Source organism: Fukomys damarensis, unplaced genomic scaffold (genome assembly GCF_012274545.1).
Source record: "Fukomys damarensis isolate Sample0158 unplaced genomic scaffold, DMR_v1.0_HiC HiC_scaffold_27, whole genome shotgun sequence".
Lineage (NCBI taxonomy): Eukaryota > Metazoa > Chordata > Mammalia > Rodentia > Bathyergidae > Fukomys > Fukomys damarensis.
This window is the reverse complement of record NW_022900939.1, coordinates 40027580-40054304: the sequence shown is the minus strand read 5'-3', so window position 1 is coordinate 40054304 and position 26725 is coordinate 40027580. Positions and strand designations below refer to the sequence as shown.

Below are 26725 nucleotides of genomic sequence, written 5' to 3'. Positions count from 1 at the left end.
TTTGTTCTCCACTCTGGAGGGGGAATGAAATTCCAGTGTATGAAATCACAGGGTGTCCTGGATTCCAGGTACCTCCGAGCTGCACACCTCGTCAGGTTCAGCTTTGTCCTCTTTTCCTTGTTCTCACCACTACTCTGCTCTCAAACTACTTTCATTACGACTCTCAGCGGCCTACATACTGGGAAACCCAAAGGAGCCCTTGAGCTGCTCCTCTTCGCTTCATTGATTACTCCTAGGGCTGTCCCTCGCCCTACTTGTGAGCATCGCACGAGTCCATTAAGAGCTCGTTGGACTTCTCCGCCTGGGAGTCTCTCAAATACGCTGAGCTGAATCTGCTTCTCCTCCAGTACGGGGCTGGTGCCATTTAAATGAGCCAGAAAACCAACTTGCCTCCCACATACCCTTCATCCAATCAATTTTAAGTACTAAAAGTCCATCTCTGAAGCTTCTTACTCACATGAACTTTCTCCCGTCTTGACACCTTACCACCCTAGCCCACAAAGTCCGTTCCTCTCCCTAGATGAATGAATTTAGCCCTCTGGTCTCCCAGGACACAAGTCAGCCTCTGTTCTGTTCTGAATCAGGACTGTGTCAGTGATTTTCCAGTGCTCCTAGGAAAAATTTCAACAGTTGGTTGGTTTTATAAGGGAATCCCAGGTCCATGCCAACATACTTCTGCATTTTATCCCTCTTTCCACTCTCAGTTTAGGCTTCTAAGAGAATACATTTTCTCAGTACTTGTTATGTGCTAATTCTCTCTAGCTTATAGACCTCCATATGTGCCAATTCCCTTGACTCTGACTTGATAAAATCTGATTGTCCTTCAGATAAAAGCCTAAAGGATGACTCTCTTGTCTGCTAGACTATATCTCTACCTAACACGTTCCTTGAATTTAGTTTATATGTTCAATAGCTACACTGTTCATCAGGTCCCCTCCATCTTTGCACAGAGGAGAAAAGCAAAGGTTAACTAATTGTATCATTTTACTTATCAAACAATAACATATACACTATTTTTCATGTGTCTTTCTTCTATATTTTGAAGTCCTTGAGAGCAGAGAGGAGAATTTCCATTACTAGGCAAGTTTTGGCACAGACTTCTGTCTAAACGCTCTGATTGAATGAGTGAATAATTGAATTAGCAAGAAGGGCTCCTGGCTTATCCCTGGAGTGAGAACTCAGGTGTGGCAGCTAAATGTGACCAGGGTTATATGATGGAAACACAGACTCCTTCGAAGATGCTAATCTGCCAGTGGGCATGAATGTGCAACTCCTCGAGTTCTCCACGGAACTTAGAGATTCATTTAGGAACGAAACAATGTGTGATGCTGTCCCATAGCTGTCTCTATTGACCTTCACCAAAATTTCACAAGGCATACATATGATGTGGCAATTTCACGCACAGAAATTGCAACTTTCAGGAGCCGAGAGGCACAGCACAATTCACAGATGTGCCAGAGAAGATGGGACATCAACCAGGATGTCCAACACTAACCCCACACACTATATATTCTCTACTACTCATCCACACTACCACCAAAAAGCAAAGGGAGAATATTTTATTCACCATTTATAGTTAAGCTTTTAAAGATGAAAACCAAAAAGTCATTCAGTTAGGAAAGTTATGAAAAGATTCACAGGATTATAACAACCAATCTTGCCTGTATGTATTTTATTCAGTTTATTTACTTATGTATTTATTTGGTACTAGGGATTGAGCTCGGGTCCTTATGCTTGCGAGGCAGGTGGTGGAACCACTGAGCTAAATCCTCAGCCCAACTGAATGTACTTTGAATTTCAGTTGTATATATCTACTTGCCAACAGGTGAACCTATTGCTTATTTAGCATGTTTCTTTGTAAAGGCCACAGTATTAATCCTATGTTTACTCATTGGCTCATGTATTCAGTCATCTATTCACAAAATATTTGTGAGTACCTGTTGATGCCAGCCAGGAGATGAAAATATGAGCAAAAATGCCTGTTCTCAAGTTCACTCATAGCTGACAAGATGTATCAATAGCAAATGAGAACAAAATAACATTAAATGCATTGATAGAAAATAGACACCATGTTACAGGGATGCTGGAATGAGCCATTTAACTCAGTCCGGCATTGGGAGCATGAAAGGATTTCTTAGAGGTGGAGGAGGAAGCAGTGGGACTGATAGGACTGTGGAGCAAAATGGGGAGAAAAGACACTCTGTGTGTGTGCATGTGTGTGTGTGTGTGTGTGTGTGTGTGTGTGTATTGTACTGGGGATTGAACTTAGGACCTTGCACTTGTGAGGCAGGCATGTCGCCATTGAGCTAAATCCCCAGCCCCCATGAGTGGTAAGTTTTGCTGAGCCATAATTACTAGATAAGGAGTGAAGATAAATATGATCACAACATGAAGGGTTGTCATCAGGTCAAGGAGTTCACACTTAGGCTTTTGATGCACAACAGAAGAATCATCGAAGAGTTTGTCATCGCTCTATCTGTATTCAAATTAGCGGCCTTAGCCATTGGGTGAAAAATACATCTTAAGAACAGAAGACTGGATAATAGTTTCTCTGGTGTAAAAATCTAGAAGTGTAAATAAGGTTCAAATGGTATATGATATAGTGTGGTGAAAAATACATCTTAAGAACAGAAGACTGGATAATAGTTTCTCTGGTGTAAAAATCTAGAAGTGTAAATAAGGTTCAAATGGTATAATTGATAGTGTGAAATAGGAAGAAAAGGGCTAAAGGTATAGGAGAAGTGGGGAGAGGAGGGGAAAGGAAATACGGGAAAAGGAAAAAATATGAAAAAAGGAAGAAATGGAAACAAAGTCTTTGTAAATAGGGGAGAGTGGAGGGGGTGAAGGGAGGGAAGGGGTATGGGGGAAATGAGAACCAAGACCTGTCATGTAAAGGTACAAGAGCCCAATGATGATTGTAATTGCATCGTGTACCTAAAATGTGCCAATGAACTTAGTGGGGCCATAAAAACCTTAGAGAACACCTAGACCTGCTTCACACTCATTTGTATTTCCTCGGGTGAGGAAAATGAATTCCAGTTAGGCGAAGAAACTTATCCAAGATCCTATGCGTGCTTAGTAGCTCCACATTTTGGCTCCAAGTTTCTTGCCTTGGATTTAGTGCCTTCACTTGCCACCATGGCCTGCCACAGGAGGCAGGAGGAGAAAAATCCCCTGGCAGCTCAGCTTCTGGAACTTGCAGAGCAACTGGCAAACCCTTGTCAGGGACGGGATCTTCTCATAACCTCATGCAGACAATCCAAGGGCTTCACAACAACTGTATCGACATTTGTGGGTAAGGTTTCCAAAGGAAATTATTCTATCTTCTTTACTCACTAACATAAATAGTCTGGGATTTTAAAAAAGAGTTCTCAATCTTTCAGTGAGTTCTAACAGCAGTTCCTAAAACAGAAGCAATTGCTCTATACAACTGCACATGGAAAAGCTTAGGAAGCTGGGCTAAGTGGTGACTCCCTGTGGAAAAAATGCTTCCTTGGGGTTTTTGTTTAAAATGTCTGATTATCTATTTAAAAAAGAAAAGAACAGAAGACTGGACATATTTTACTTGACTTTCATTAGGCTAATTCATCGTGTGAAGCAAAGACCAATCTAGTTCATATATTCACGAGTGAAACAATGGCAAATCAGATGAATAAAAACAGCAAACTTTACACTAATGCAACACAATTTATTTTCTCATCTTTTATAGTTTTGTTTACACAAATAGTAATAGTATCTGAAGATTTTAGATTCTTGACATGAATTTCAAGTTCACAGAGTAAGAAAGGAGTAAGGAAGTTGTCAGATGATGAAAAAATATTCAATAATAACATTCTTAAAAAGAGACACTAAGTGCTCAATACAAAAAATTATGATTTTTTTAAAAAGAGGGGCTTTCCGAAAATAACCAGAAAAAGGTAATTCATGAGAAATAAACAAGAGAGTCTAAGATAAAAGACTAGAAGCATTCAGAGCTGACAGAAGAAGGCAAATTCAATTTCTGCAGCATCAGTACGTTTGGACTGTATGACGGAGATTTTCATCTGAACAGACTTTTGCTATGGTTTAGACTTAAAAGTCCCCAAAAGTGTTCAGAGATGGGGCTTTTTGCAGGTGACCAGATCCTGGGGCATTGTGCTCACCAACAGACTCATGCTTGGTTCACAGCTGAGTGTGCTATTAGGAGTTAGGGGCCTGGTCAGAAAAGTAGGGCCCTGCTAAGTGGTGGCCTGGGCGAATTCTTGTGGCTCCTCCCTTCTCTCTCGGTGGCTTCAGCTGTGTTTCTCTGCCAAGCCCTTCAACGTGCTGATTCTGCCTCAGAACCAGGTACACATGGACTGAACACTCCGAAACCCTGCAGTAAAATAAACCTCTCCTCCTTTACATTGTAGGAGTCACATATTTTGTCCCAGGGACTGGAAGAGATTAACACAATTTCTGTCCATAAAAGAGAACTCTAGTGTATCCCCTCTAGTATATAAACATTAGAGGACAAAGAGTCCAGGAAGTGCTTCACACCCAGAAAACTCAGAAATGAGTTAGTTGGTCAAGGTTCTATGTTACTTACATTTTTTCATACATAGAATTATGAACAGAGATGCAGCTTTTAATTTAAATCCTACATGGATATTGCTCTACTGTTTTGGGGATGACAAACTGTTTTGTATCGATCAGTATTTCTGGGACTCAGAGAGTTTGGCAGGAAAGAAGATCAATCTCAAGCTTTCCGGACTAGGACCAAATTTCTGCAAATGGTATTGAGCATCTTTCTGACTGATAACGGTTACTCTATTATAAAAAGTGATATTCTTGTAAATAGTCCAAAAAAAGAAAAATTGGTGATTTTTTTTCCCCTTCAGATTTCAGCCCAAATACAACTGCAGCTTTACATCGCTCACTGGGCTGTTAGAAACAGTTCTACAATCTAATCTGAGGATACAGTGTATCCGCTCCAAGTGTCTCCCTTTGCTGTCTGTGGGTAGAGCCAGAGATCTCAAGCAATAATTCCTATTTCAAGTTAGTGCTAGAGGGAAAATGCAAGTCAGAGATTTTTTTTCTAAAGGAAAAAAAGTCGTATTTGTTCAAAACTGATATTTAAAGCAAATTCTTCTAAATCCACTCTGACCATTGTTTTCAAACTTGTGAGACTATAGAGTCACTTGAAGAACGGATGTTCCTTTCCTCTACCCAAACACTGCTGAGGTGGGTGTTAGGGGATATCTTAGGGTTAACGTGTGCTTTGTGAGGAGTGAGAGGAGCAAATTCCTCTTCCTTAGTGAACTGTGGTGCGGTGCAGTACAGCAAGGCATCTGATGACCGCTGACCCTGCTTTTGCTCTGCCAGCTCAGTTCTGTTGTAAAGGGATTAAAGGAAAGCTTAGCCCTACTTTGTACAGTAGAAGATTTATTAATCCTGACAGTGCCGCTGCTTGGTTTAATTCTACAATTCAGTAGTCCTTAACGGCAAAAAGAGTAGTGAAGATAATATTCATATTTTTGCAATGATTATTATCTGAGGCTGGCTCTTTGCAGAAATCCAGATCAGAACAGTGAAGACTGGTTATGAATCTGTGGTCTGGGATTGTAACTACAATGAAGAGGAGGAGAAACAGAAGCAGTAAATAAAATTTGAAATTGACATAGATATTAAGGGGTCAAGAAAAGGAAATATCTAAGAGTATTGAGTCTGGGTCATCACTGCCCTGGATAGTGATAGAACCTTCCAACATCTCTTAATATTGTGAAGTTGGGGTCTGTAAAAACAATCATAGTTTACTGCTGTAATCAAATTTCTCTATTTCAATAGAAAGGTATCTGGCTCAGGAATTATCCTAAAGTTCGTTTTGTTCTTTGTATTTTGAATTCCACAATCATTGCATACAAAATGACTCCTGCATTAATTTCTTTCTTAAAAATTTTCTCGGTTTCCACTTGCACTAAAAGTGAGATGTGTCAAAGGTTCTTATTGATTATGTACTTATTTTTTGTTAGGATTTATTGTCTTTGCAAGGCAGGCAGCAGAACCACTGAGCTAAATCCCCAGCCCTGGATTTATTGTCTTTGTGCTGTTAGGCCTCATTTCCCCTGAAATGGATGAAAACAAGAAAAAAAAAAATTTCAAAAGTTTAGAAAGTTAGATGTTCTGGGCTGCCTTTCTTTGCTTTTAAGAGATGCACACATTTGGACATAGAAAAGAATTTTCTATCAACTTCTGTTCTTTCTCTGTGTATGTTCTATGGCCAAGATTGTATTTTTGTGATATTTATATGATGGAGGAAATATTAAACTTGTAAGATGGAGGAAATTGAGTATAAAAGGAAGTGACACACTTTCTAGAACATTCTGTCATAGCCTTGTGAGGTACAGAACATCATGCTTATTTTCTCAATGAAAATTTTTTCATTTTCCATATCCATAAAAATACACCACAGAACAATGACTCCAGATACAGCATAAAACAGAAAATAAGGTTCTGCCAACCAAGGCACTAATGCTTGGGACTTTGAGGTTGCAGGGGAATCTAGTATAACATCAACCCTATGCTGGCAGGGAACAGGTTAAAGATTAATTAAATTGCATATTCATTGATTTATAGAATGGATTTTTATGACATAATATTGTTTGTTTTTTGTTTTTTTGGTACCAGAGATCTAACTCAGGTCCTTGCATTTGCCAGGCAGGCACCAGAACCACAGAGTTAAATCCCCGGCCCTATGACATAATTTTGTATAAGAAACACAAATGTACTATGATGTGGGATAAAATATCTGCACACATTTTAATATGAAACTGAAAAACAGTTTAAATTGAGAGTTCAAAAGCTAAAACCAATGAAAAAAGAGTTAAAAGAAAAATAACACACCGTGAAATGAAACTTGAAATTGAGAAAATAAGCACACAAAAGGCTAAAATGATATAGAAAATATATTAAAAGCAAGAAAATGGCATTAATCCTTATCAGTGTTTAACCATTTATTTCTCTGTCATTTTAGTCTTAGTGTTGCTAATGACATATTTATTTTATTAAGGTTATAGTTTTTTTTTTTTTTTTTGGTACCGGGGATTGAACTCCGGTCCTTGCGCTTGCAAGGCAGGCCACCAAACCACTGAGCTAAATCCCTGGCCCAAGGGTATAGTTTTTATCTTAATTTTTTCTGTGTATTTTTTTTTGTTTTCAAATCACATTTTATCCATTATACTGAATATTTATTTATATGATTTCATTTTAACTCTTCTTTCTGTTCTATTAATTTTGTATGTTCACATTCTCTAGTTTGATTTCATTTTCTAAATATTTGTGTGTATAGAGATACAAATAATTTTGTATCTAACCATATTAGTAAATTCAGTTTTTATAATGGTTTGTAGATGCTTTTGAAATTTTCTTTATGTACAAAATTATCTAGAAGTGATAAAGAAATGATTTTCTTAATTTTAAGATATTTTTTCTCCTAGCCTTATTGCACAGATGAGTTTTCTTTTTGAAACTTGTTCTATGATTCACACATACAAATGACTTCAAAAATGTTTTAAGCATTTCTGAGAAAAAGGCAAAAATTGACAGCAGTATTCTAAAAATCCCAATTAAGACAAATTTGGTCATTTTGTTGTTCCAGTCTCACTTACCATTTTTGTATTTGTCTCTTCTATAAGTTACTGAGATAAATTTTATTTTTATTTTTAAATTTTTATTTTATTTGAATTTACAAATGTATATGTTGATAGGAGCCATGTGATTTTTGATATATTTTGTCCTTTGGAATGATTAAATTAAGCTAATCAGCTTATCCATTTCCTCATATACTCATGTTTTTTGTAGTGAAAACACTTTTCTATTCTTTTAGCAAATTTGAAAAGCGCAGTACACTCTTAACAGTAGTCACCACGCTATGCGATGGATCGCTACAGCTTACTGGAACTGTGTGCCCTTTGCATACATTCTCCCTCATCTCCATTCACCCCTCCAGATGCTGGAAGCCACACTCCACTCCCTACTTCCATGACTTCAACCTTCTTAGATTCCATATAAGTGTGAGTGAGATGGTGTGCATTCATCTTCTGTGCCTGGCTTACCTTATTTGGCCTAATGCCTTTCAGTTTAACTCATGTTCTTACAAATGACAGACTTTCCTTATTTTGAAAACACTGAGTAGTATTTTGTTGTGCTTACTTACCATATTTTATCCACCCATCAAACAATACTTAGGTTTTTTTTTTTTTTTTAATTTTAGCGAGTGTGAACAATACTGCATTGAACACACAGGTGCAGATATCTTTTCAACATATTGAGCTCAACTCCTTAAGATATTGTGATGTATAATAGGATATCACAGGGTGGACAATCTTAATAAGTGGTAATTTATTTCTCACAGTTTTGGGGGCAGAGAAGTTCAAAATCAAGAGAGACAGAGAGAGAGAGAGAGAATATGTACCAAGCCTGTCCTTTTATAAGGAACCGATTCTCAGGATAGGTGCACTAATCCATTCATGAGGGAAGAACCCACACCACCTAAACAAACACATTTTAAATGTCCTTCCTTTTCCACACCTCTATATGTGGTCCTAGTGTACACATAAATTTCAGGAGACGCATTCAAATCATAACGGATTATATCCAGAAGTGAGATTGCTTCTCTTATGCTACTCCATTGTTTCTTGTTTTTCAAAGAATCTTCATATTATAGTATTTTCCATAAAAGCTGCATTAATTTGTACTCTTTCCAATGCGTATAAGAGTTTCTTTTTCTCCACATTCTTGCCAGTACTTGTTGTCTTTTATCATTTTACTAATAGCCATTCTAGCAGGAGAGGGATGATATCTTCTTGTCATTTTAATTTTCATTTCCCTGATAATCCCATGTACTCAAAACATTTTTTCATTTGTTTGTGTTGCCTTTAACTTTTTACATAAATGTTTCATAGTTTTTAGTATACAGGTTTTTCACTTCCTCTGTTAAATTTGTTCCTTTTTTAGATTTTGCTGCCAGTACAAATAAAATTATTTTTTAATTTCTTTTTTTGGATAGTTCATCCTTAGGGTATACTAACTTTACCAATTTTTGTATGTAGATTTTACTAAACTTCTCAGTTATAACAGATTTTTGGTAGTCTTCAGGGATATACTATTCAGATCATCAGCAAACAGAGCTGATTCGTCTCCTTCTTCCCTATTTGAATGCCTCTTATTTCTTTTTCTTGTCTAATTGCTTTGGCAAGGGTCTCCATGGCTGTGTTGAACAGAAGTAGTGTGACATCCTGAGCATCCTCATCTTGGCTCTGGTCTGAGAGGACAAACTCTGAACTTTTCACCAGGATGCGAGGTGTGTACTTGTCATATGTGCTCTTTACTGAGTTGAAATGTATTCCTTCTATGATTCATCTTTTTAAGAATTTTTTAATGAAAACATTTTGTATTTTAGATAAATGTCTCTGCTTGTTCCAAGATGACATTTTACTCTCTTTTTTTCTTTTTAACTAGATTAGAATTACAAACACACATAAAGCATTCAAATGGTATTTAAGAGAGAACTAAATTCTCCCCAACTTCTGGTGTACTTCTTCAGAGGGGGGCACTGTGAGCTTCTATAATTTCATGAAGTAAAAGCTTTATATTTTACACGGCAATATTTTGGATTCACTTAAGATATATTTCTAATTCATAGTAATTCTTTTATTGCCATTTATCTCCCTTCAGACAATTTATTTCATGTATTAAGAGAGTGAAAGAATGAAGAGATTTATTTATTTATTTATTGGCACCAGGGATCAAACTCAGGACCCTGTGCTTGCAAGGCAGGCACCAGCGCCACTGAGCTAAATCCCCGACCCTAAAGAGAATTTTAAAGATCATTCCTCAGTTTACTCATGGTAATGCAATAGTTTTGAGGGGAAAAAAAGGAGATACCAAGTTAGAGTTTATGCTTTTGAACTGCGCCTTGTGGCAGTGTCTTCTGTCACACGTAGCAGTACCACCATCGGGAGGTGGGCCTAGAAGTCATTGCAGCCCCTCACCCTCACTCTCACAGCCCACTAATTCGAATCCTGGTAACTGCATTGCCTAAACATCACTAGGTTATCGCAGCTTTCCCTATCTTCACTCCCACCACTCTAGCCCAGTCTCCTAGAATCCCTTGTCTGTGCCTTGTACTATTGTAAACAAGTTCTCATAAATCTCTTACAGCTTACACTGAGTCTGTCTTGCTCATCTCAAAACTACTTGCACGTTTGCAACTAGAATGATGTTTTCAGCATATTACAATATTATTTTATTTAAAACACTTCAAATCCCTCAGAAATCTTTGCTTGTTAATGGAAAGAAAACTAAAGCCAATCATGGTTTATCGAGTTCTGTGTATCCTACAGGGCTGTCCAGCCTTCTGTTTCATTCTTCATTCCTCCTAACTTTGGCCACATTGATGTCTCTCTTCCTCCATCTCCTTCACACACACTGAATCAACATCCAGAATTTGCATCAATTTTTACCTTCAATTTATCCTTCTTCATTTTTAAACTACATTTTGATTTTGGATATATTTTAGAAATTTCCAAATTCTCCTATTTTGCTACTTCCTACAAGATACTTTTTGTGAATTTCAAATGCAAACTTGGATCATTTGTAAATAATAATTATGCTCCCTTCTTTATAATTTTGATTCTGCTTGGGTTCCCCCCTTTGTATTAAACTATATTAATTAATAGTTCTAGAAAAAATATTAGTCAAGAGCTGAGACAAGACACTGTACTCCTGATTTTCTCCTAGTGGAAATAATCTCTCTCCCTACTTTCTAACTTGTACCTAATCATCACTTTAACTTTTTCACTTACTTTCTTAAACATGTAGTTTTTAATTGACAAATAAAATTACACATATTTATGGTGTATTATGTGATGTTTTAATACATGTGTCCATTGTGTAATGTTCAAATTAGTTTGAACATATCTATCTCCGCAAACATTTGTCATTCCTTTGTGGTGAAAACATTCAAAGCCCTTCCAGCTTTTGAAATGTACAGTAAATAACTGTTTTCAGTTGTCGACCTATGGTACCATAGCACCCTGGAATAGCTTGCTCTTATCTAACTGTAATTTCTTACTCACTGACCGACCTTTCTCATCCCTCCTTGTTCCATTCTTCCTACTGTTCTCAACTTCCTTGACTTCAACTTCCTACAGTCCATATGGGAGTGAGATCATGTGATACTTGTCTTTTTGTTTTTGTTTGTTTTTTGGTACTGGGGATTGAACTCAGGTCCTTGAGCTTGTGAGGCAGTCACCAGAACCACTGAGCTAAATCCCTGGCAATACTTGTCTTTCTGTGCTTGGCTTATTTTACTTGATGCAATGGTGTCCTGTTCCATCTATGTTGTTGCAAATGACAGGATTTCATTTTTTTAATGGTTGCATAATCTATTGTGTGTGTGTTCCACATTTTCTTTCTCCATTCATCAGTTCATGGACATTTCGGTTATTCTGTTTTTCTTGGTTATTGTGAATAGTATTACAATAAACATGGGGGGAGTATAAATCTATATAAAAAAGATTCATGTAGAAAACTTGAAGCCACTGTCCTTAGAAGGAATTGCTTACAAAGTTGGCCCTTGGTGAGCATCTGGGAACTGGGTTAGGAGGCTGTTCCCACTTTTTCCAGTTAAGAAAAAGCTTCCTGTGCTTCAGTTGTTTGTGCTAAACATCTTTTCTTCTGAAGTTTGAGAAGGGTAGAGTGTGCAACCAGCCTCAGGTAAAACATGTGGATGCTGCGTGTCTAATGAGCATTCCCTGTAGATGTTTCACTCTTGCTAGAATTCCTACAAGGAGGAATTAGCTACTTAGAGGAGCTCTCTTGGAAGCTGGTGCCTGTTTTCTTTCTGGGTTTCACCCAAGACCCTTTTCCATTGCTGGTTCTGCTTTATGTCCGTTCGTTGTAACAAGTCATAGCTGTGAATACGTACAACACTATGTTGGGTCCTGTGAGTTTTCCCAGTGGACTCTCAAATCTGGAGAGGTCTTGGGGACTCTCCCCCAGATCGACCTGCATATACACACGTCGGTATGCATGCATATAGCCATGTGAGTAGATACGCTGAAGATGCATTGCCGTTCAAATAACTATTTGGTTTTATCGTCTATTGATAGAATTGTATTTTTACTCCTTTAGCTCATTAATATGGTACATTTTATAAATAGATTCCTCATCACCCAGTCGCTCTTGGTTCCTAATGCCTTGTCCTTATGGCCACTGCTACACTAAGCTAGTTTGGATTATTTTCCTATCTTATCGACTGCTATTTCTAAGTCCCTTCATGAGTTTTTCTTCCTTTGCTTGTCGTTTAGGTTTATTTCAGCCTATCCTTGGCTATTTTTTCTTTTCTCACTCTTTAATTATACAGATTATAATTAAAGTTATAATTGAATTCCCACATTCTCTCATGCACTCTCATTATCTGAATTATGATCTATACACTTAAGACACATCAGACTCTGTCTCCGGCTACTCTGAGCCCTCCCTGAATTCCAGATGCATAGATAGAATTTCCTCCTGGGACTCACTCCTAGATGTCCCATTAACACTACAAACTCAATGTGTTTAAAATTGAACTTATGATCTTCCCCTTGCTGGCTTTTCTGTTTGCAATATCAGTTAATTACACTATGCTGGAAATCTGGCTTGTATCCTCGACTCTTTTCCCTGGCTCATCCCACACAAATTACTATTCTCAAGGTCTGACTGATTCTAAATATCTTTCAGGTCCATCTAGTTTTCCCCCCTTCCTTGTACTATCCTAGTGTGGGCTACTTCCTCTCTGCCCATGTTACCCTTGACATCTCCCTGCTCTCCTTAACTCCCACCGTTCGTAACTTACAAATGTTATCACTCCTCTTCCCTGCTCCAGCTTGTCACAGTTAATCATTATCGCCCAGAAGATTAACACTTCTTAGTGTGGCTTGGAAATCTCATCTTACTGTTTAATTTTAAATCTGTATTTTTGTTACTAAAAAACTTCACGTGCATTTCAAATTATTTCTTTAGTGTATAGCCATGGATATGACATTATAGTTCAAATGTATGGCGTTTTTATAAATAGGGCTATAGATAAATATGGCCAAGTTCTCTCTAAATTACTTTCTAGAAATTTTATAAATAATACTTCCATTAAAATGGACTTAATTTTCAAAGTTTTCCTGCAATTAAAAGAGGTAAAGCCCACTGGGGAGAGACAGCCATGGGCTGTAGATTCAAGGTAGCTGCCACACTCAGAGATAGTTTCCTACCTCCCACTCCCCGCTCTGTGACTCCCATCTGACATTTATACAAGGTGGAAAGAGCTCAGGTGAGATAGGAACACTAGGTAGAGCTTTTGAAGGCTGTAGGCATGGAAGAGCTAGCCGACTCCTGGTATGGTAATAACAATATTGGTGTTACTATTTCTATTCCTATTTGCTTTGGGCACAAATGACAGCCAGGTCTGCAAATGCTGAAGTTGTTTTCCACTGCCAATTTGTTCTAATGATCACTGCAAAAATGCCAGCTGTAGGGATGAGGGGAAGGATTTTTCTCATTTTCCAACCTTTACAAATGGAAACAAAGAAACAGCCCTAAATGAATGTGAATTGGAAGCCAGTTACCCACTAGACCTTCCTTCTCTCGTTCTGTACCTTCTGCTTAAATTGCTGTGCTGCATTTCTGGAGATGAAACTCCTCCATTTGCTCTCTAAACAATTTTCTGCTTAAACCTTGGGTTATAGTCTCAGGAGGATCAGAAATGGGTGGGTCTCCTTGCATTCCCATGAAAACACGAGAAAAGCGCCAACTCCCCTTCTCCTAAACCAGTCTGCTCCCTTGCTTTCTTTGAGATTTCTGACAGTTTTACTTGGGGAATGGATGCTCCGGGCAGCCTTCATTTGGTTTTCTCTGATCTCTGGAAGTGGTGATCAGAACCACCCTTTTCCAGCAGGTTCACTGCCGCTTGGAATAAATAGCTGGAACCCAGTCAGCCTGCAACAGGGCCACAGGCTCTCTGCAGGGGCTTCTGGGAATGAGAGGGAGCAGGTTAATTGCACTCTGCAATCCCCAAGTTACCTGGCCACGGTGTTCGCATTGATTTCAGCCATGGCCCTGTCAGGTTGATTACATAGCTAAAGACAAGGCTGGTCTGCACACGTTTCTGGAGCAGCTCAGCTGCTTAGCTCCTGGAAAGCGCTAGTGGCCTGGAATTAGAGTGACAGGAGAGTCCCAAGCCTCATCCTCTACTGCGAGCTCCTGCCAATGTCTGTTTGTCTTTAAAAGAATAACTGGAAAAGAGGAACTTTGCTGGTGCCATTTTGTTTTACACGATGAATAATGAATATGTATCGTGCTCACAGAGGGCTCACTCTGCGTTAGAGGACTGCATAAATGATCTTCATTCTCACCGAAGGTTTTTTCCACAGTTCTGTTTCTAAGGTGATAAAATCGAGGCTCAGATAATTTAAGGGATTTTTCCAAGCCACAGCCAAAGCCAAGAGTATATTGAAGGCAGCCTGATGCCATACCTTGGGCTCTTTCTCCCTGGAGATCTCTTTACCCAGCCTTTCTCAGCATCTTCAGGGAGAGTAGCAGGGGTCGTCCTGTCTAGGTCAGTGGTCAGCAGTGTAGAAGGAGGCACAGAGAACAGCAGGTGGGGCTAAGGAGAATGCCAACTAAAGGTGTCAGAGCTGGGAAAGGGATATTGTATTTAGATCTAGCCAGAGAGTTTGGTATGCAGCAAGTTCAATATACCTAAAGCCCACTATTACATCTTCACAGCAGAGATCTAAATCGCTTCCCATAGGCTCAGCTGCTATAATTCCTCTCTTGTTCCTTAGTCCTTCTGGTCAAGGACTTAGAAATCAGATCATCAACTCTTTGATTTACGAGCCTCCAACAATTTCCCATCACCCTAAAAATGAATTCCAAATGCTTTACAGTAGCAAATTAAGTTCTTCCCCTTCACAACTCCTTTTCTTGGCCATCCCCTCTCATCCCCCACCCCAGTGATCTGGCATCCTCTGAGCAGCCTTGGTGTCTTTCTAAAAGTCTTTTCCTGTGCAGTTGCTTCTGGCGGCAGCACCCTCCCTCCCGCAGTTCACAGCTCCCTCCCGCTCCCATTTTCCCAGACTCAGTAATTTAAGACCCAATTGTTCTCAGAAGCCTTCTCCGCCTAATCATCCTAGCTTCCTCTCTCAAGGCCAAATTACGTCTTTCTGTGTTACTCTGGCCTGTTGCGCATTGACCGCAGTCGGCCCCATTGTTCCGAGATGTGACTGGGTTTACTAGATTTCTCTCTGACTAGGCCGTGAATGCCTTGTTCTGCTCAATAACACCCACTGGGGAGTTGACAGATACTAAATTCAAAGACTTGGGCAAAGTTCGAGTTAGGATTCCTCTGGCAGTTTTTTGATTTTTACCTTCCTTGTTTCAGAAAGTTAAAAGACTGACTTCTGTTATCTTGACAATTTGTGATTAATTTAGAATTCATTCAACTTCCAGTATTTAATTTCGATCACAAGCCTCTCTTGAAGTTCTTTTTCTGCTGCTTAAGTAAAAATACTGTTTATCTAAAAATGGGGCTTAAATAGACAAGATTGTTAGCTAACGTTTTGAAAGAAGCACTTATTTCTAAATACTCTGAAACATGTATTATATACCAAATTAATCATATACAACAATACATATAACATAAACTAAATTCTTGAGCCAGTCCACAAGCTATACTCTGTTACTATGTGCAAAGGAGAGGATGCTATCCTCTGAAGGAGTCAAAAAGGAAAATCAAATACCTGCTTAAAATATATCTTCATATGAGGCAAAAGCTTGAAAACATTTTGCATTTACTTGCCCTTAGAGACCCCCTTCAAGTTAATCTTGAAATATTAATATCATCCAGATTATATACCACCTTGATGTGCATATGTGTCTTGCTAATGTGTGTGTGCAGTCAGTGAAGGAGTAAAGAATAAGGTTGGTGTAATGGAAAAGTTTAGTTGAAATTGAAATTAGTATGTAAATAATTCAAAGGCTTTATCCGTGAGCAGCACTTGTGTGTCCCATCATAATTTTAGCCTCAGTGATCTAAAATGCACAAGTGCACTGTATTATTGTACACATAAGCATCCCATAGAAGTGTCTGGACCACAGACGTGGGCTTGCAGAGAAGTCTGGGTTTCCAGGACACGCCCTCTCGGAGACCGTGAGGGCGGCAAGTGGAGTGGGGCCATGGACTTATGTTTAGAAGAGTTTCGTACAGACTCTTTTAAATAAGACAGCATTACTCCTTGATCCAGAAAGGGACAGAGTATTATACATCTATTTTTCATTATTAGAAAAACTTTCAAATGTTAATAGACTAAACCAAATAGATATGGATCATTTGTATTAGTATTTCACGTTGAAGAGGTCAAAAAACACAGAAAAAGTAGAGTTGATAATTGTGGTCAAAGAACAAGCAACCTTTACGAGAACTGAATAATTTACTTTTAGATGGCTTAGCCTGTATTTCTCAGCTTTTTCAGTTAGTTCCATACTAGATTGTAAAGGTTTTATGCCGCTTAAGTTTTCTGCATTATAAGCTTGGTGGTATTTGATTCCCACCTAAAAGAGCATACTATTGAACATGCTGCACAGTACCCTTCCCATCACACCTTAAAATCACATGTCAACTTCTGTATGTGCAGAATTCGCTCACACTTCACCAACCCAGACTTCCAAAGATCCAGTGTAGGTGAGAAATGCCTCACTGGACCAGCTTCATTGTGGTCTGAGTCATTACATAGTCCTGAACACGTTTTCTAACAGGTCCAAAATCTTCTTTAAGGGAAGGGAAACCCTTCCTGAGGGCAGACACAACCATTGACCCAGAGATGCCTCAGAAAGAGCACATGCTATGTGAATTCGCTTGCTCAAAGAAAATTGAGCATAGAAAGTAGAAAAATTGAGGAAGCACCCACTTATTATACAATTTTACTTTTCACTTTTTCTTTGAACTTCAAGAACTCACACTTTATCAGAGTAAATAGCTTACTTCAAATCTCATGTCCATATAAACCTCCACTTTTAAATATCATTAAAGTATTATTTTAGAAATGTAAAGAAGATCTATCATTTTTGAAACATAAAATGATAAAAATGTCTTTATTTTCTTGTACTTGAACTGTTACATGATGAGACATCACTGTGTTTACGTTACATAGCTAACACATCTGATTAAACATTTGATATTCAAAAAGATAAATATTTTAGTGCCCCTGCCCCCTCGGGAGCTTTTGATTTGGGAATGTGTTTACTATTTCATTAGGTGAGCTGCGTAATCAGAGACCATGGTGGCTGTAGACTTGACTACACTTAATGAGTCAGGAGTTCCCCTGAAGTGAAAATAACAACTAAACTGAATAATCTAAATTGATTAATTTTGCTGTATCATAACATCCCTTGGGATTACAATATTAAACTTATCACTACAGTAATTTCCATTAATTTATCACATGCTTATTCTAAAGCATGATCCCAAAGCAATTCTACAAATGCTGTTTACCATTTCATTATTTTTCCCAAGGTTGCTTTTGGCTGTATCCATTGAAAACGTTTAGCTTTTCGAGTTCAAAGTCATTATGTAAATCTCATAACAAAATAGAGTCATCTCCAACTGGAGCACCACCCCTCCTGCCGATTGCACTGTGTGGTGAAGTCCCACACAGGCTGCATCGACTTCCGCCGGGCATCCAGCAGAGCTGCCCCGAAGAACAGGAGCACACGAGGTCAGGCGAGGCAAGAGCTGCGTTGGCAGGGAGCTTATAACTTTGATTTTGACACAAGGCATAAAACAATAATTTTAACAATATGTGGCAGATTGCATGCTTATGATACACAATATGATTATATATTTCAAAAGTTATGTCATTCTGAGTCACTTTGGTACCGGGGATCGAACTCGGGACCTTGTGCAAGGCAGGTGGCAGAATCACTGAACTAAATCCCTGGCCCTACCAAGTGTGTTGGCAGTGCTCCAACACAGCCACTGTGGAATGCTGTCCTTTGGATTTGCTTTCAGAGTGAGTTATGAAACCACACAGATGGGCTGGGGATTTAGCTCAGTGGGTCCACCACCTGCCTTGCAAGTGCAAGGTTCCAAGTTCGATCTGATCCCTGGTTCAAAAAAATAAAAAACAAAACAAAACAAAAAAAAAAGCAAAACCACTCAGGAACAGCTGATATTGGAATGATTTTCTTTTAACCCAGAGATAGGACTGGACAGTTTGATCAATTTGACTTTTACTGATTTTTGACTGATTTGGAAAATCACATTTTTCACAATGACGATATATTCAAGCATCCAAAGCAATTCTTATTAAGAATTACAAATGTTGGGGTCACCTTCCCAAAAATCTATGACTTTAAAATATTATATTTATACTACTTAAAAAAGTGTAAGTATGTGTTTACATATTTAACCATATACAGAACACATATGTTTGTACAACAAAATGCAATGGTATAGTGCAGAAGATCAGAGGACAACGAGGCACGACCGGCCTCCTCCATGAGCACAAAAGAGAGGGCTGCACTCGGGGGTGAAGGCACTTTGCAGGTTCTAGGGAAAAGTTAAGAAGCTGAGGTTAAATTGTTTGCCAGAGTGTGCACTAGTGGGTATTGGAAAGCATGTGAATTTTGTGTTTCTTTGATTGCTTGCTCTGTGTTTGGGTAAATAAAAGTGGGGTGAGCCAAAGCCTCGGGGCTTCTCTGCACGCTAGAGGTAGGAGTCCCTTGGCTGCCCACAGGTTAAGCTGACTCTGTATCTCTTTCTCATTCATCCTCATTCACCCCTGGGTCATGGAGAACAAGGCAGGGGCTCTAGGTCCCGGAACAAGTCCCGCAGGGTGGGTCACTGCTGGTGGCTCCCAGCGTGGCAATCTGGACCTGTCCCTCCTGCCAGGTGGCACCCGAACAGGGACCGAGCCTGGGGTCACCTAAAGTGTAGGTTCAGATGGATGAGATTTGGGTAGCAGACAGAAGAAATGGGGCATGAGTGAGAATATCAGAAAAGAAAAGGAAAGATGGAAAGTCCGAATGGCGGGGCGGCAGGAGTGTAACCCACAGTCTTGAAGGCCTGAGAACCTGCAGCGGGGGCACTGGTCCCACAGACTCAAGGTCAGAGGATATAGAGTTCTGGTGCACCAAGGCAAGACCAGTTGGTGTCCCTGTGGGGGAGCAGAGAGAGACAGACAGACAATATGAATTGGCCTTTCTTCTTTCTTTTGGTTCCATCTGTAACTTATTTGTACAATGTCTCCCATGCACGGTGAGGACAGATCCTCTCTACTCAGTTAATTGATTCCAGCATTATCTTCAAGAAGCAACCTTGCACACACACCCAGAGGTAGTGGTTTTCCCAACCAAATGAATATCCTTTCATCTAGTGAAGTTGGCAGCTAAGTTAGCCATCACCTAACTAAAAGAAGCCAGTCACAGAAGACCAGAGAGCACATAATTTTGTTTACATGAAACATCATTGTTGTGGCTTGTATTTAGATGTATCCCAAAAGCCTCAAGGACTCATAGGTGGGCTTTTCAGAGTTTACTGGATCTAAGGTGTGTGATACTGGGATTAAGGGTGCATGGCACTAAATTAGTCCATTGAATGGAATTAGTATAGTTGTAGGTGTGGCTAGATGGATTTATTGAAGACAGAGCCCCACCCTGGTTGTGGGTGGTTCCACCCTAAAGGCTTGTTGCCTGGATGGGATAAAAGGAAGCTGGCTTGCTGTTGCTGCTTACTGTTTTGCTGCCTATTCCCTGATTTTCCATAGACTGTTTCTTCTCTATGATGCCCCTCTGCCATGCAGCCCTGCCTTGAAACCAGCCACCTATAGACTGAATCCTCTACAGATTGTCAGATATTTTGTCCGAGCAACAGGAAAAGTAACTAAGACAGTCCTCAATAGACAAATCTATGGAGACAGAAAGTAAACTGGTGCTTCCTTAGGACAATGATGGCTAAAGGATAAGGGATTTCTTTCTGAGGCAATGAAAGTATTCTTAAATTGGGCCGATTTTGTATAAATCAGTGAATATGGGAAAAACCATTAATTTGTACACTTTCAGTGGGTGAACTGCATAGTATATGAATTGTATCTTGGTAGAACTGTTAATAAAAATACTGCAGAACAAGCACACATGTAAAACAAATACCAATTTCTGTGGGAGGCAAGTCTGAGTTTACAATGTCCTGCATGGGATCCCCAGTGATCCTCTGTACCCTGTTTTCTCCCTTCTCTGAACACACACACACACACACACACACACACACACACACACACACACACACACACTGAGCTAGCTGCACCCCCTGGCTTCTCTGTTCTTCAATCTGCCTGGTCCCAATTTCCTTCTTTTTCCTCTGGCCCTGGGATCCCAGTACACCTGGTATTTGGGTGCTCTGTTGTCAGTTTGAGATGGTGTCCTCACTCTTCCCAGGGCCCTTCTATGTTGTTAAACAAGTCGCACAATGTCTGATTAAGGCTATGGCTGAAGGAGCAGAGCCAATTTTAATTCACGGAAGAAGTGCTGTTTTAGTTAGGTCTTCATGTGCTTACTTCATCCAGAAATTGGGCTAAGGATCTATTCTCCAGACAGCAAAAGTCAAGAAAAGGGAAGAGTGACGGTTATTTTTGGACACAGAAGGTTTAGGTAGAGTGAGAGCCTTGGTAAAGCAAAGAGTGGGTGAGAGGGACCCTAGGAGAGCAGGCAGAGCCACGGTTGCTGGCCTTGGTTGTTCGGTCCCAGGCTGAGCAGAGTTGGAAGGAATGCACCATAGTCCATGAAGAACATGTGAGTGTTTGACCGCAGAGTGGAGGACAAGAGGAATTCTTATCTCTGCTTCATCAAGGTGCCTCTTGATGGTGAAAAACTCCATTTTGGACTTCCAGGGTATGATCACACAAAATGAGTCTTTTTCCCTTGAAACAATCCTTTCATGTTTTAAAACCATCATTAATTTAATTTCTACACAACATTAGTGGCAATCATTTATTGTCATCATCATTACTATACAAGTTTTGGAGTTAAATATTAACTAAGCTTTTAAATTTCTAACTAAATATTTCATCCCAGGCCCTTGGAAGTCATGCTGTTGTTTTGTAGCAGTGACTAAGCAACCTGAATGATTCACAATTTTGGGCCTGCAGGTTGCATAAATGAGAGATAAATAGTCTCTTTTGAAAACAAAAAAGTTGCCAATGTATAACTTATGTTGCCGATTGAAACTAATATGAAACTCTTAGGGATCATGCTCAGTCAGATCACCAGATGATTTAAGTGTCTTTAGTTATGGTATTTCTGACATACTTCACCTGACACCATTTTAGTAAGATTCTGACAGGATCCAGAGAATCAGTTTTATTTACTGCCATTGTATTTCTTTTTCAACTCTCTAGGGAACTTCTGACTTGACTGCTCTAACTACCATCATGCCCATTTTCAAGCAGTGTCTAGAAGAGGGATGGCGAAACTTTGAGAGCTTTCTATGGCGCACACAGCCTTCTGCAACACTCATACCATAGGTTCGCCACCACTGCTGTAGAACATTCTTAGATGGAAGTGATCTCTACCTCCACGAAGTCTGGACACTTTGGTTGTCACTCGTTGTAGCATTCACGTCCCACTTTGTATTTAGTGGTGATGTTTTAGTGTAAACCCATCTCTTCCACCTAAGAGTGTGCTACTTAGGTTGCTTTTTGCAATCTGCCTCACGCTCAGCAGGGCACAAGCCCACAAGTGTCTGCGAGCAGGTGAAAGAATGAAAGAATAGCTCTGTCTCCTGTGTCATCGGTGTCTACAGCCCCACAAAATAACGTGTGGAGATTGCCATAGATATATTTTACATGACTCTGTTACTAGTCTGAAAACTGAAGTCCGAGAAACTTCCAAAGAAATAATAGAAATGTGTAGATTTAAAATAAACAACATAGGCTTGTCTGCTTTGACAAAAACAGTGCTTTAGTGATACTTTATATTTTTTCATAACAGAGATGCTCCTTTAAGTCAAGGTTACAGATAAATTTATTTACATGGACTTTTGCTAACCAAAATTATGTCTAGGCAGTAGCCAACAATCTAAGCAATTTTTTTTAATTTTTGACTTAAGAAGAAATCAACCAGTAACAAATGCCGGTGGAGCTGTGGGGGATAAAGGAATGCTCTCCACTGTAAGTGGTAGTGCACACTGCTACAACTGCTGTGGAAATTAATGTGGAGATGCCTCAGAAAACTTGAATTAGAGGTACAAGTTGACCCAGCTATTCCCCTTCTGGGTATCTTCCCAAAGAAATTAAGAACATCATACCACAGTGATATATGCACACCCGTGTTTATAATGGCATAGTTTATAACAGCTAAATCTTGGAAACAGCCCAAATGCCTATCAGCTGTTGACTAAAGAAGATATATATTTTTAATAAAATGGAGTACTTCTCAGCCATAAATAATGATAAACTAGAGACATTTATAGCTAAATTGATGTACATTGAGACCATAATCTTAAGTGAAATGAATAGTAAACCCGTGCATAAATACTGAATCATTTCTCTGGTGTGAGAACTGGAAGTGTAAATGAGGATCAAAATGTATAATAGATGATGTGAAATCGAAAGAAAAGGCTCAAAGGGATAGGGGAAGTAGAGGTGGGGTGGGGGAGAGGAAACTAGGGAAAGTAAAAGTTATGAGAGGAAAAAGGGAAACGAAGCTTATGTAAATAAGGAGGGCTGGAGGGGCAGAAGGGAGGGAAGGGGAACAGGAAAAAGCAAGAACCAAGATATATCACGTACAGGTACAAATTCTCAATGATGAATGTGATCGTGATGGACACCTAAATGTACCGATAAACTTAGGGGGAAAAAAAAATCTTAACAAAGACCGGTTAATTTAACTGCTTTAAAGATTGAATACTCACTTTCTCTATGAAACTGTGGTCCTCTATGCAGGGACGTATCAATGTGTTCTAGTTGTTTTCTAATGCTGCATTGTCAAGCGCCACGAAGAAGAAATTTGGTGGCAGGCTTTGGAGATCATTTTCTGGAAAGCGCTGTGCAGGACATTCCAAAACAAAAATGCCTGATCTTCCATAACTGGTAACAAATCAGAGATGCAAACTATTATTGCTGCTACATTTACCTGTTGCCTGACACAAGGAAGTAAATTCTGGAAATCTCCAGTCTTCATCAAGATCTGGTAGCCACTGGTTGGCCCCAAAGGGCTCCTTGGTTGTTACACGTACTCAGCTTCCTCTGATGTACCGTGGATTTTCTTCATCAATTAAATTAGGCAAAGATGATGAAGCCTTGAAAGTAGAGGAGAAATCAGTGAAGAAATCGAAGAAGAGTCCTCAAGGCTAACAACTGTGAGAAATAAGAAACTCGAGCAGGTCCTGCAGCAGGCACCCAAGATTTTGAGGAACTGAGCCTGAAAGAAAAAAAATCTAAGAAAGGATAGACTCTCTATAAATGGTTAATCAAAGAATATCAAAAATTAACCAGAAGCAACAGAGTTCAAAGCTATTATTGAATGTAAAATTGTGGGGTATTTTAAAGCTAAAATTTGGGGCAAAATAGCATAAAGTTTGGAAACAGCAGCACCATTTTAGTGCTGCGGAAAGGAAAGTATTAAACTGGAGAAAAAAGTTTAGCCTTTAATTTTGATGAGTCCACTTATGTCATCAGGACTACAGATGATTGTGTTCTGGTATTTTTATGTGAAAGAAAAATGAACAAATCCAGTCAGAGAAATTTGAACATCAGGACAATACTCAATATCGTTTTTCAAATAACTTCAGAGATGGCTTCCTGATATGAACGAAAGTGAAATGAAAAGTTTTTCCCAAGGATGGAAATCCCAGCAGGACCCAACCTGTGCTCTTTGCCAAGCTTTCTGCCCTGACTCACACACCTCCTCCCTTACTCCACTGTACCACTTGCCCAGCTGCCTGCACTACTCCTAGGACTGATCTCCCGCCCCTTCACGGCCTCTGCACTCACTGTACTTTCTTATTGGAACAATTGTACCCTCGATATTTGCATGGCCCTCTCCTTTATGCCCATCTGGTCACTTTTTTGATGCGTCTCCCCTGACACCACTGTTTCAAAGAGCACCCTCCCTATTGGTTCCTACCCCTTTCCCTTACTTGGTCCTTTTCATTGCATCTGATACCCCTGACACGTCATTTATAAGTCTGTCTCTCTGCTCCGGTGTGAGCACCAAGGACCCATGGACTTTGACTCATCACTTGCTCTAGTACCGGCAGCAGTGTTTGGCACATGATAGTAGGTTCTCAATGAAGATTTGTCGAATGGGGAATGAAAGATAGTGGCACTACAGTGATCTTTTAAGACTTATGCCTTAGAACTCCCTTAAAATAAGTTTCATGAAAAAGATATACTGCTTAGTCGTGAGGATGCAGAGTAGAAGGGTAAAGCCATATTTATCTAATTATCTCTAGCATCTGGGTCTGCCATAAGAGAAGCAGACTGGATCAGTACAGGCAGATCATAGCTTGACTACACTTTAGTCCATCTTCTTCCCAATGGCAGGTCCCTGGTCTCTCTTTTATTAGAAAACTTGTTTTAACACATGTACAATCACAGATTCTTTCTCTGTCACTTTTGAGACCGGAGATGAGGGAATGGCAGAGACGGCTGGAAAAGTAGGGATGAGCTGTTAACTACGAATCCTGGGACACATGCCCAGAACCGTTCCCTGCAGGTGGGCTTCTCTGGGGGACTCCAGCAAGTGTTCCATGGGGCGGCTCTGAGAGAGACAGTCATTGCTAAGCACTTACGACTGAGCCTCCTCACCATGGCCCATCCTCACGCTGTAGGGCGATCTTTTATTTTCCTACTTTTACTTGGCCCAAACTTGCTCTGCAGTGCCCATTTCTTTTCCTACCTTTAATTAAACTTTGCTCTTGTTGTGCTTGTCTTGACCAATGCTTTGCTCAGGCCAGAAAGAACCTAGAAACGACCTCAGAAGGAGACTCCATCACCCTCAAGACCTGGTAGCACTTTGAAACGTCTGTAAATCTTTCAGCCTCTTGCCAGGGGTTCAGCTGAGGAATGTCTTTCCCAAGGACCCGGGAGTCGTCCTTCTGGAATGTAATAAGGAAAGATAGCCCCACATTATGGCTATCAGGTACCAGAAAGCTCCCACTATTGGTGGGAGGGGGTTGGAGCCTGACTTCTTTGGGCTTTTCACATACAATTGCAAAGCTATATCATGAAAGATACTTGACCTTTGAGTGAGACCAACTAACAAGTAGAGGCCTACAGTTCCCGTTCTCCCTTGCACCAGGCCCCAGGTTTTAAAAACTCTGTGTACCCCTTTTCCAGCAGGGCTGAGTTCACAGTGCATTCTGATCTCTCTGCAGTTGCAAGAGTGTTGTGTAGAAGCTTCTTTACCTATTTTACTTAGTCTGGTGAAATGTCTGCTTTGACAGTTTTAATAAAAGCAGAAAGGTAATTTCCCTCAGCCGTGTTTATAAGATGCTATTGCAAAACTGTCATTACTAAATGTTTCCAGTTGTATGGTATTTAATGGCTTTACACATTTTATTTGCAAGGTAATAATAGATTGCCCTTAAATAAGGATCTGCCCATAGGCTTTGCATCACTTGCTGTTAGAGAGCACCCTTCCCGGGTTACTTCTGCCTGATTGGGAGGACGATGCCTCTAATTCCCTGCTGGAGAAATTTAGAGAAAGCTGGATATGATATGGGCCCCTAAAGCCTTCTTGTGTTGATGACCTGGTTGTTGATGAACCTTTGAAAAGTGATTGGCTCATGAGGGCTCTGACTCCATCAGTACAATGAGCCACTAATGAAATGACAATTTGTTGACATTATTGGGAGGGGAGGGACACAGGAAGTGGGCTCAGGTTTGGGTGAGTGCATCATGAGGGACCTTGGAGACCACATCTGGCCCCTGGTCCCTTCCTGCCTGGCTCTTTCTCTTCCCCTTTTTCCTGCTGGCCAGGATATGAGCAGCTCTCTTCTCTATGCCCTTCCGTCATGGATGTCTCTGCCTTGGACCAGCTGACCAGGGACTGAATCCTCTGAAACTGAGAGCCAAAATCAATCTTTCCTTCTTTAAGTGGACATTCTCAGATATATTCACAGTGAACCATGAGACATTGAGAGTTTCTGGAGTTATTTGCTTCTGAGATCTTGGGGACACTTAGGGCACTTCTGAGATCAGCACAGATTGTCCTAAGCTTGTCATTCTGTGCTTTCTTATTTTTTTCCCCAGCAGGAGGAGGGAAAGAAAGGACCAGCAAAGAAGTGTCAGACAAAGGGGTCAAATGATAAATTACCAGATGGCCAAGAAAAAAATAATGCTAGCTGGAGGAGGAGGTGTTTAATTGATCCAGATTTGGTCTAGATATGGGCGAGAAAATAAGGAATTTTGAAAAGAAAAATTTAAAATAAGAGTAACACAAAGGATAATAAAGCACACATATACATTCACCACTCAAAATTAATACCTGTGAGCACTGGACCACATTTCTTTACATCCAACACCATATTCAAGAACATCATGGGCCAGGGATTTAGCTTAGTTTTAGCTTAGTTGTTTTGCCACCTGCCTTGCAAGTGCAGGGACCAGAGTTCTATCCTTGGTACAAAAAGAAAAAAAAAAAAAAAAAAAAAAAAAAACCACAATAACCTCTAGAT

General features: G+C 39.8%; 1 long non-coding RNA gene across 3 annotated transcripts in view; it reads right to left on the bottom strand.

Annotated features, from left to right (window-relative positions):
• Nucleotides 1–23445, bottom strand: part of LOC104857774 — a 33646-nt gene extending 10201 nt beyond the window's left edge. For all 3 annotated transcript variants that reach the window (XR_778962.1, XR_778964.1, XR_778963.1), the window contains exon 1: nucleotides 22958–23445. This is a non-coding gene — a long non-coding RNA (uncharacterized LOC104857774). The remainder of the gene's footprint in view (nucleotides 1–22957) is intronic.
• Nucleotides 23446–26725: the final 3280 nt, after the last annotated feature.